The sequence below is a fragment of the Lithobates pipiens genome, unplaced genomic scaffold (genome assembly GCF_037356315.1).
Source record: "Lithobates pipiens isolate NorthernLeopardFrog02 unplaced genomic scaffold, aLitPip1_a1.2 Scaffold_13, whole genome shotgun sequence".
Lineage (NCBI taxonomy): Eukaryota > Metazoa > Chordata > Amphibia > Anura > Ranidae > Lithobates > Lithobates pipiens.
This window is the reverse complement of record NW_027507718.1, coordinates 9,107,328-9,119,804: the sequence shown is the minus strand read 5'-3', so window position 1 is coordinate 9,119,804 and position 12,477 is coordinate 9,107,328. Positions and strand designations below refer to the sequence as shown.

General features: G+C 41.3%; 1 protein-coding gene across 2 annotated transcripts in view; it reads left to right on the top strand.

Annotated features, from left to right (window-relative positions):
- The window catches only part of DAPK1 (death associated protein kinase 1), a 226,725-nt gene that overhangs the window by 84,230 nt on the left and 130,018 nt on the right, over positions 1–12,477 (top strand). The window lies entirely within an intron of this gene.

The window sequence follows — 12,477 nt, the reverse complement described above, 5'->3', positions numbered from 1 at the left end:
TAGTGTCATTGACATTATTGATCACTGTACACACCATTCACATGGCCACAGGAGCAAAAGAGCTTCTAGCTTTCTATAGACTTCAGATGTTAGTCAGACATTCACTAAATATTTGACCTATCGCAGTCATATTCCAGACCGATGTAGAGAGGTCACTCCTCACACCTAAAACAACAAAAGTAGCCATGGACAACTAAAATTGCTTTCGCCATGTGCCACCTCTTCAGTATTTCTTCAGTAAGCGTGTATGAATTTTTGTTATTGCTCTGTTTACAACTGTAATTCATTTTTTGATGCCTAAAAAGCATGTAAAACTTAAAGCTGAATTCATTCCAGGCAGATATAAGAGAATCAAATTGGTGTAGCTCGGTTTTCAATAGTAAATCTTTTAAGTTAATATTTTTAAGTAAATTGGCAGTCCAATCCCCCTTAAAGGAATAGGTGCACATTAGACACCCAGCACGTAGCACAGTGGCAGCAAAGGTGCCCAGTGTGTCCCCTGACCATATTTACACCAGTAACAAATAAATGGCCCCTGCCCCACCTATAACTGGCCTTCACAGCAAGGAACACATGGAAGGGCAAACGCATAAAAGACAAAAACTGAACATTCCATAGCGCAACTCGTCAACCAGTCTGCTGGCCAACCAAATTGACCTGTCCAACGGTCTGCGTTTAAAAATAGGGGTTTAGTTAGCACGCATTTTGCAAATGCATGCTTAAGCTGCAAGGCCTCTTCACGGCACCCTTCACCCATCATCTATCCATTTAATGCATGTTCTCCCACTGTAGAGACTCTCATAAATTTAGTAGTGTTTAGGACTGCAAGCATACACAGGATGCAGTGAAGAGGCCTTGCAGCTTACGCATGCATTGGCAAATACGTGCTAACTAAACACCTGTTTCTAGTGCAGACTGTTGGACAGGTTCATTCGGTGGGTTAGCAGACTGATGAGTTGAGCTATGGAATGTTCTGTTTTTGACCTTTTTAGTTCTAGTGTCAATGATTAGTACTCCGGATGGTTTATGGTCCCCCACCATTATACCACCATTATATAGAACTCTAGTGAGTATAATTACATACCGTAGTTATAGGGGTTTTTATGCCTCACCCTTGATTATACCTGCTTTTGTTTATCTCGCTCTTACTCAAATTCATATCTTTACAGTTATCGATATTACATGTGCTTGCTCCTGACGAGTGGCATGGAAGCCACGAAACGCGTAGAGCTAACATCTGCCGTATTCCCTTCACATTCTCTATATTATGATTAATTGCCCATCCTCACAGGTTTTAATGAGGCCTTAGGTCCTGCAGGTTATACCATTTAATTGCTGTACTCCATTCGGATTGTTGGTGAACTAGGAAAATTTATTGAGTGATTGATTGCTTTACCCAGGGCTCGACAAAACCCGGTCGCCAGGTCGCATTGGCGACTAGAAATAGCGACCTAGCGCCTGGGGCAGCACAGCTGGGGGTATCCTGTCTCTGTGGACCCCCCCAGCGTGATCGCGTCGGGCCGTTCCGCCGGCGGCCGAAAATTTAGGCCGCGGCTTTGAGGGCTTCTGCGGTCCTATGATTCCTTATGGAATCTGGCGCCCTCTTGTGGTCGTTGTTGGTATGACAAACCAGCAATGCTAATTTCCTCTGCAAAGTTTCCTCTGCCTGTTTTATATTACCTGCATCTTCTTCCCTTTATTTAGAACCCCCTAAACATTATATATATTTTTTATTCTAACACCCTAGAGAATAAAATGGTGGTTGTTGCAATACTGTCTGTCACACCGTATTTGTGCAGCGGACTTACAAGCGCACTTTTGTTGGGAAAAATAATTTAGTTAATAAAAAAATAAGACAACAGTAAAGTTAGCCCAATTTTTTTTTATATTGTGAAAGATAATGTTACGCCAAGTAAATCGATACCCAACATGTCACGCTTCAAAATTGCGCCCGCTCATGGAATGGCGACAAACTTTTACCCTTTAAAATCTCCATAGGCGACGTTTAAAAAAATTCTACAGGTTGCACGTTTTGAGTTACAGAGGAGGTCTGGGGCTAGAATTATTGCTCTCGCTCTACCGATCACGGCGCTACCTCCTATGTGTGGTTTCGAACACCGATTTTATATGCGGGCAGGAAAGGGCGCGTTTAAAAATTATTATTTTTTCTGCTTATTTTAACTTATTTTTTCCACTGTTCTTTTAAAAAAAATGTTGTGTCACTTTTATTCTTATTACAAGGAATGTAAAAATCCCTTGTAATAGAAAAAGCATGACAGGTCCTCTTAAATATGAGATCTGGGGTCAGAGAGACCTCGGATCTCATATTTACACTAAAATGCAATTGAAAAAAAATAAATAAAATGTCCCTCTAAGAGCTATGGGCAATGACTTGGAGACGGGGGGGGGGGGGATTGGGGGCGGCGACGGCGCTGCTATCTTCCCCTCACTTGTCTCCATGTCAGGCCAGGGACAGGTCCGGATCGCCGTCACCGACCTGGCTCCTAACTTTTTAAGCTCCTAGATTCCAAGCAAATTTGTCAACCCCTGGCTTTACCCATTATTATTATTTTTTGCTATCATTGTTTATTATTTTTTTATTATTTTATAATAGACATGCATCGTAATATTCATATCAATCTACCTTATGGCTCATTTTTGTAATTCATGCATAATTATATGTAAATTGTTATTACCATTTGTATGTTTTAGGATCACGTTAATAAAATTTCCTTATGATCACCTATTTACTTTTTTGCAGTCACGTGCTTCATGTAAAGTCCCACCCTCCCCCCCTTTTTGGGTGCTGTAAAAGCCACCTTTACATTGGGATGGAAATGTATGACCTTACCGGGCCATTGTTTCAATAAAAGTCCCTAGGGATGGAAATGTGTGACCTTACCAGGCCATGATTTCCTGAAAGTCCCTAAAAACCCCTCCTTTTTCAATGCAATGATTAGTAGTACAGTTAGAGGGAATATTTTAGGGCTGAAATTATTGATCGATATTATCAATATGGCACCCCGTCATTGGTGTCCCCGGGAGGAATGGCGCCCCGTCATTGGTGTCCCCGGGAGGAATGGCGCCCCGTCATTGGTGTCCCCGGGAGGAATGGCGCCCCGTCATTGGTGTCCCCGGGAGGAATGGCGCCCCGTCATTGGTGTCCCCGGGAGGAATGGCGCCCCGTCATTGGTGTCCCTAGGAGGAATGGCGCCCCGTCATTGGTGTCCCCGGGAGGAATGGCGCCCCGTCATTGGTGTTCATGGGAGGAATAGCGCCCTGTTTTTTTTTATGATTTTATCCGCTTAATCGAAAAAATATTTGGCCGATTAATCGATTATGAAAATAATAGTTGCAGGCCTACAATATTTCCAAAGGGGACACTGACAGCAGTAAAAATGTACAAGATTGCTAAGCCTTCCCCACTTTATCCAAACTGTAAAGCAATTCTAGATACAGTTTGAGGAAATTCCATTTGGTGAAGCATTTTATATATTTCTATGGCTTAAATTTCCTGTTGCTCTGGGAGGAACCATCTCTATAGTTCTGCCCTGTGATATTCCTTCAGAAATGTTCTAGCAAACTAGTTCTAGTCAGAACAACTAGCAAACTGACGTTTTGTTCCAACTTGCACGGGTGACGATACAGTGCGGTTGCCAATATGTGTAGACTTCACTATGGCTGATGGAGGTCTGTGAAGGCAGCCTGTATATGACTTTTGTATCTCCACTCAGAGTCCCTGGTTACTCTGGTTCAGGCGCCATCTTTGATCCACATTTATCCTCGTCAGTCCCCGATTTCTTGGACGATGTGATAATGTTGCATAAAGGAAACTCGCATCGGGTCTTTACTGTATATGCTAGTCATCGGGTTGTAAGTTGTTTATGTCTAGCCTGGTCAAACCTTAAATTGGAACTTCACTGTTCCAATCAACATTGATTATTTTTAGTCCTCATGCTGCTAGCATTAGTAATGCAGATAGGAAAGTATACTATATGTACGTGTTTTAATTATTTTTTTTCCATTTCTTCAGTTAGTCTTGTTTCTTGCCTAGGCATATTATGTCATATATCCCAGAAGTCTTCAGGAGGGAAGTTGAAGAGGAGGAGGTGTTTTCTCAGCTAAACACACCCTCTTGCCTGCATGCTTGAGCTAAGGGCAGATGGATTCCCTGAAGTAAATGCTACATGAATAATTTGCCCTTACTCCAGATGACCACGGCCTGAAATGTTAGGGGAGTGTTTTGTCAAGTGATTACTCAACAAAATAAAAAATGGAAACATGGATGGGGGGAGTTTGCTTTGAAAATTAAAAATGAATTAAATAGTGTTTTTGGTTTGTGGTGCTCTGATGCAGTGAAGATCCGCTTTAAGACTGATGCATAGGTAATTTTTGGGTACTGTAATGAAGGTTTGTGTCAAGTACGTATCCGGCTAAACAAGTACAAATACTAGAGTCACTATGTGCTTGTATTTCCTGTAGAACTACTACAAATGAGCTGACCAGCCACATTCTTAAAGCAGTAATTTAGCTAAAGTGTAGCTTTTTTTTGTAAAACTATTAATAAAAAGAAGCTTGTTATAGAATGATTACATATGTTTTACTGAAGGCAAGGGCCCTCCTGTCAAACAAGTTTACAGTTCTTATGTGTTTGCAAGTTTTCTGATGTGAGTTTTCTCTTACCCCTTCCTGCCCATGGTCTATACGCCAAGGAGAAGGGACAGACTTTTTGATTTGCTGCCACAGTGTTTACATGATTGGGGTCCCATTCTTCTGACTCCTGATTATAACCAGAGACCGGCAGCTGACTGACAGCGTGGCCATTGTGCTGTGAGTGCGCTCTCAACACAGAACATTCGACCACCATGGACACATATGTGCTGCTTGTCCGTTTTTAAAGCCCACCCTCTTGTCGCCGCACATATGCATTACACGTTCAGCAAGAGGCTAAAACCAAGGAATGAAAGCGCAATGTTGTCTTATTGCATAGCTCCCCATCCCAAAGTAAGAACTATCAATGTAAAGCAAAAAAATAAAAAATGCTGACGTCACCGCGATTCTGCGCTGATCCCGAAAGCGACAGGCAGTGATAGTGTAACCAGCCGGCTGGAGTTTTTATGTATAGGCGCTTTTATATCCGAAGGCATGTAAGTGCAATATGATTATCGTTTTATTAAAATAATTGACAATATTATGCTATGGTGGTTCCTTTCTCTTATGTGTGGGAAATGAGAGGTGTGTCCGTAGGAGTATAATATTGCCTGAGTGGAGTGTTCTAAAGTATTTTCCTTCTTTGCTACCTAAACCTTGACTGGGTGATAAGCCATTGGCGACATCTGATTTCATATAAGGGATCAAAACAGCTGGTAAGTGGCAGTATTATTGGTGGTGGAGGATCCTTGCTCTCTCTTTTTTTTTTTTTTTTTTTTTTTTTTTAATGGCACTTCTTCGTTTGGTGGTGTGTGTAATATCACAGTGGAGACCCTATGGAAAATTGCTTCTCCTGGAAAATGGACTAATTAACTCTTTACACTCGGAGTTTTTTTCAGAGACAATATCCTGATTTTAGTGGTTGTGGGGTGTGTTTTTTTTTTGTTTTTTTTCCTTAGTTTTTTTTTTACAGTTGTATGTAATTTTTTTTATATTTTTGCATTCAACCTATGTCATATGGGTTGACACTATATGGTTAAATGAATAACGATTTATCACAATATTTCTTATTTTCTATATTATGCTCTATGTATTAGCCCTTGTACACACGATCGGAGAATCCGTCGGAATGTGTCCTATCGGACCGTGTTGTCGGATAATCCGACTGTGTGTGGTATGCATCGGACTGATTCCGTCGGACCCAATTTTCCAACTTGTTGGAAATATATTTCCGACCAACTGGTTCGATCGGACATACTCCGATCATGTGTAGAGAATGCCGATCTGACAAAGTGCCACGCATGCTCAGATCAAATTCCTACATCAAAGCTATTGGCTACAACCTGAATGTAGTCCCATCGTAACGAAATTACGTCATCACGTTCTGAAAGAACAGATTTTTCGACAACTTAGTCTGACCGTGTGTATGCAAAAGTTTCGGACAAGATCCGACGCACAAAATTCGACGGATTTGGTTGTCGAAATCTCCGACCGTGTGTACAGGGGCTTAGATATTATATAGCTGTTCACTTATTATAGCGCAGCTTTTTCGGAAAACTGGTGGTACTGATTGATGATTATTACAACCAGCCTGCCTATGGATTGATCAAATCTCTACTGATCCCTGCTGCACCAGACGAGATTCGATCTTTTGACGGCCGGCTTTACATAAGCATCCACTATAAATACAACCTATTATGTGTAAATGGATAAAACATATCCAGCTCTGTAATAATCTTTAAATCTTTTTTTTTCGTTTGAGTCAAGTCATTTACAATACTTCAAACTTGAATTTTATACAGCGTTTTTTTTTTCCGTGCTCTTAGTGCGTTTTCTTTGTACTGTGACAGAAGTTGCATAACTCTGTAACCATCTGTTTCTGTGGGTGTACAGAAGCAAGATGTCTTGGTTCCTTTAGCTACCGAAAAGACTATCAAGACTTTGTGCCAAGTAAAATAAATGTTTCTTTATTTTGAGGAACATTGTTTAGTGTTTCACTTAAATGGAATATATTTGTGTTTGATAGGAAACTGACACATGCAGAACATTTGGGAAGAATTGTGCTTCAATGGGAAACTTCTCACGTTTTCCCATAGAAGTCTGCCAGCCGATCAGTCCTGGGGGCATGCCTGGGATCATTTTTAGACAATTTGTTTAAGGAAAGTGTTTTGCAAAAGGCTGCAGTGCAGAGCTATTAATTTTTCAGTCGTCGGTGTACAGCTCGGGAACTGGTTAATCCCCCGGAACATGAAAGCCATCTGATTCAAATTATAATGCAAACTTAAGTAAGTGTGAACGCTGTCATACCATTTAGACTAACATGACAGTTGATCTAAAATGTACAAACGTATTCAAATATATTGGAAGTCTGATTATATAATACAAGAGTGCATGTTTTTTTTAGGTACTGAAAGTGGTTTCTTGATCTGGTAACTGGCTGAAATATGATGGTGCTTTCTGGCCCTTGGCCTTCAAATAGTCCTGGGGTTGTCATGAAAGTCACAGAGCAATTGAACACACACAAACAGCATACTGCTAGGTCCATATATATTTGGACACGGGCACAATTTTTATACTTTTTGCTCTGTGTGCCACCAGAATAAAATTTAAAACTAAATAATCCAAATTAGTTTCTAGTGCAAACTTTCAGCTTTAAAGGAGTTGTAAAGTCTTGTGGTTTTTCACCTTAATGCATTCTATGCATTAAGATGAAAAGCCTTCTGTGCTGCAGCTGCCCCCCAGAGCACCCATTTTTTTGGACCTGAACCCTGATCTTTCCAAGCGACAAGCACAAGCCCAGCAGCTCCAGCTGCTGACTCTGTCCTCATGTGATTGATAGCAGCGGGATCCATTGGCTCCCGCTGCTGTCAATCCAATCCAGTGACACCGGGGGGTGGGGCTGTGTCCTGCTGTCTGTGTCAATGGACGCAGTAGCAGGTCTCGGGAGAGGGCCCGCACAGGTGCCCCCATGGGCTCTCCGTGGAGGCACCCAGTGGAGAGGAGCAAGGAGCGCCGCCAGGGAACCCCAGAAAAGGAGGATCAGGACCACTCCTAATTTTGCTTTTTTCGTTTTTGAAGAATTACAATGGCCTGTTTCACTTGCATGGACAGCTTCTTTGAGCACATGATGTAGGTTCACAGCAATAGATTTCAAATGGCTTTCTTCTTGCCACTCTTCCATAAAGGTCAGATTTGTGAAGTGCACGACTAATAGTTGCCCTGTGGACAGATTCTCCCGACTGAGCTGCAGCCCCTCCAGAGTTACCATGGCTGCTTCTATGATTGCTTTCCTTGCCCGGGCTGTCAGTTTAGGTGGAGGGCTTGTCTTGGTAGGTTTTCGGTCGTGCCATACTCTTTCTGTTTTCAGATGATGGATTGAATGAGTGTTCTGTGAGATGTTCAGTGCTTGGGACTTTTTTTCATAACCTAACCCGGCTTTAAACTTTGCCACAACTTTATCCCTGACCTGTCTGGTAGGTTCCTTGGCCTTCATGATGCTGTTCACTAAGGTTCTCCTAACTAACAAACCTCTGAGAGCATCACAGAACTACTGTATTTATACTGAGATTAGGTCACATGCAGGTGGACTCTATTTGCTAATTAGGTAACTTCTGAAGGCAGTTGTTGGTTCCACTAGATTTTAGTTAGGGCTATCAGAGTAAAGGGGGCTGAATACCCACTTAAGTCCTGGACCATTTTTGGCTGGCCAACCAGAACACTTTTTGCGATTCGGCACTTCATCGCTTCATCGTGGTTCCCAAACAAAATTGACGTCCTTTTTCCCCACAAATAGAGCTTTCTTTTGGTGGTATTTTCTTACCTCTGCATTTTTGTTTTTTGCACTATAAACAAAAAAATGGCACCAATTTTGAAAAACAATGCATTATTTTTTACTTTTTGCTATAATAAATATCCCCAAAAAATATATTTAAAAAATTCCTCAGTTTAGGCGTATTTTTCTACATATTTTTGGTAAACGCAATAAGCGTTTGGTTTGCACAAAAGTTATAGCGTCAACAAAATAGGGGATAGTTTTATGTCATTTTTATGAATTTTTATTTTTTTTACTAGTAATGGCAGCGATCAGCGAATTTTATCGGGACTGCGACATTATGGCGGACACATCGGACACTTTTGGCTTGTTTTTGGGACCATTCACATTTATACAGCAATCAGTGCAATTAAAAATGCATTGATTACTGTGTAAATGTGACTGGCAGTGGAGGGGTTGACCATTAGGTGGCACTGTAGGGGTTAAGTGTGTCCTTGGGAGTGTTTCTAACTGTGGCGGGGGAGGGGGGTTGGCGACGGCTGTGTGTGACACGACACTTATCACCTCTCCCGATCACAGGGAGCTGTTATCGGTGTCATTAGGCAGAACGGGGAAATGTTGTTTTGGATTAGCATTTCCATGTTCTTCCTCTCCGTGAGACGATTGCGGGTATGCCCATGGACATCGAGTCTGCGGGACCTGCAATCATGCTCACGGAGCTCCCGGTGGGTGCCCGCGCCGCCTCTTAAAGGGCAACGCAGAGGTACGTGATTCTGCCTGTACGTGCCCTTCTGCCGCTGTACATCTGCGTGAGGCGGTCGAGAAGCGGATACAAATGCACGCCACACTTTTCACATATTTGTTTGTAAAAAAAAAAAAAAAATTGAAAACCATTTATCATTTTCCTTCCACTTCACAATTATGTACCACTTTGTGTTGGTCTATCACATAAAATCCCAATAAAATACATTTACATTTTTGGTTGTAACAGGACACAGTGGAAAATTTTTAAGGGGTATGAATACTTTTCAAGGCACTGTATACAGAGAACAGAGCCACTTCCTTGTCTTGTCTTTTCTTTAGCACTTAGATTGTGCTTGGCTTGTTTCTTTGATTGCTTAACATTAAATTAGCAGCCGTGGTTACTGAATATTTAATACATAACCAGAGCGTCTGGAGAACAGTTGGCTGAAGATATATGTATACAGAATGGGTGTTTAAGTCGGCCTCCAGAGGATTTCCAGTGCTGTTTAATGACCAGTTACTACGCTGCTCTGTGTTGCCATAGAGAGGATAGCGTGTGCGTGTGTGTGTGTGTGTGTGTGTTACAGCACAAATACACAATAGACGCCAAGAATTTCAGCTATTAGGCATCCAGTTGTAAATAAGCTGGGGAAAATCAAATCAGGCTGTAAGCAGATGCTGCCTACAGAATGACATCTGCAGAATACGTCACTTATAAAGCAGCAAAACGTAATCCCTTGTATGCTACAAGATATCAATTATAGATCGTATTATAAAATACACATTACGGTACAGATTGCCACTTTTTTTTAAATAGAATAAAAACAAGTGGAGGTATTCAGTACTTGAATGCTAAAATGATACAACTACTATATACTTTTATTATAAATGGCGTTTCCATGGTACGCAGGCTGCCTTCCTTCATATTCATACATGCATATACTGCAATCTTTACCATATTATTTTCTGATGGGGGAGATTTGTATGATGCTTTTTCAAATATCAATGCCACCTTCTACTGTATTCAAATCTTTACTGAGTAACGTAGCGACTTTGAACAACCTATCAAAACCATTGATGTTGATGCAGTTCACAGTTCAGGATGAACTCGTTTTTTTTTTTTTTTCCCGTCTTTACACACAACAAATCGATAGAATGTAACACTGTTGGCACATTGACATTCTTTTGAAGGGAGCCAACTGAGAATTAGTACTTTGATCCTGTGTGACTGAGTTTTGCTTCCCCGACCTTCTGGAAAAAAAAAGAGGCCAGGGGCAGGATTATCACTACCTAGTTACCACTTTTTACATACGTTAGGAAACAAGGCCATCTCGTTTGGTGACGATCAATTTTCACCTTAAGATGTTTGACATCTGAAAAAACAAAACAAAAGAAAACTATGGTTTAACCACTTGAGCTCAGGAAGATTTTACCCCCTTCATGACCGGACCATTTTTTGCTATTCAGCACTGTGCTATTTTAACACGCAAATGCAAAAGAAAATTATATCCGTTTGATATCCGAGCAAACAATGAAGTGCTTTGGCGTTTTTATGCCGAAAAGCCCTTCTCCTGAACCTTTTTCTTCTGCATTCAGGAGAAGTTTTGGCTGTCTCTAAATTCCTTTAAAAGTATATCTGTGTGTGGACACGTACGATTTTATTGAGGTGCGTTCAGGAGCTTAGGCAAAAAAACGACAAAAACCCCAAAAATGTTAGTTTAGGAGCATATATGTGCATGAGGCCTAAAGGTGGCAACCAGCAGAGGAGATTGGACCTATGATGAACATGTTCAAGGAAATATTTATGAGGTATTTGGTATGGATTTTAAAACACAACTGTAACCTGATGCTGTGATTTTGGTGGTGGGATTACATTAAAAAGACAGTCAGTCACAATTATACCCAACCTTACTAGTGATCTCGTGCCACTCCTCCTTGGAGTTAAATGTCTTGTCTGTGTGTGAGGCTAGGGGCACTGGCATCACCCTTTCCATCATGTGAAGTTCTCTGGCCTAGTAATTTGGTTGCTGGGCCCATGAAATGTCAATGATAGGTCAGCGACTCCCCGTACCTAGAAGCAGGTTGCTCTGTAGAAACACAATGTCACTTTGTGCTGAGGGTGTCTGTACATACATGGCATCCCTGTGCTCCCTGGCACCAGGCCCCCCCCCGGAGAAATATCTGACAACATGCAATATTTCTTCTCCATGCAGCACTTGGTATCTAAGCAGCTGGCTGCCAGACCAGAACTCTGCCATGTGGGGGTTGGAGGAACGCATATAATGGGGAAGGAAATTACATGCTACCTAAGGTCCATGCCAATACCTGAACTTGTTACTTGCCCAGCATGTGAAAATTACAGGTTCATTTTAAGTCCGTCTACAGCAATGTCCTTGTTCATTCCTTGATTTTAATAGGTCAGAGGCACCAAAACTTACCGTAGACAACACAGATTTAAATGCTTGGAAAAAAGTACTCTATCATGATTCACTAAAGCTTTCAGAATACTGGAAATAAACATCAGATGACTGTATGCAAAAAAATGCTTGTTCACTGAACTGGTTACTGTTTAATCCAATCCTTTGCGATCAGAGTGGTTTCTTTCCTTGGTAAAACCTGAACCAAAAGGTGAAATTTGACATGTCTTGGTTGTAATAGGTAAATGGACCATAAATATGGGACCATAGAACAAGCAATCCATAAGTGATATGTGCAATAAATAATTGAAAAATATAAATCAATATAGTGTCAAATGTCATATGCTGATCCTGTATAACTAAATCATACATAATATGTGCAGCAAGATAAAATGCAAAGGTATGCAGTCCAGACAATAGTCACATGCACTAAAGGCCCATACACACGATCAGACTTTTCGACAACAAACATGCAAATTAGCTGTTTTAATGCAACATCCGACCATGTGTACGCTCCATCAGACAAACCTTTTCGGTTTTCATCTGACTTTTTTGTTGGCTGTGCGAACAGACAGACTTTCCGGCAACAAAAGTCAGATGGAGCAACGTCCGATCGTGTGTACAGAAAACCATAGGACTTTGTACAAAGTACAAACTCGCATGCTCAGAACCAATGCAAAAGATCAGACAACAATACAGAAGTTGACCTAAGGTGGCTGTAAAGAGCAGAAAAACCACGTGATTTGGTGAAAGTCGTTTCAAAAAGTCCTGCCGTGTGTATGCAATACAAGTTCATGGCCGACGCCATTTGTACAAAGATGCACGGGAAAGTTTGTACAAAGTCCGATCGTGTGTATGAGGCTTTAGGAGTCAATGAATAATATCTGAGAACTT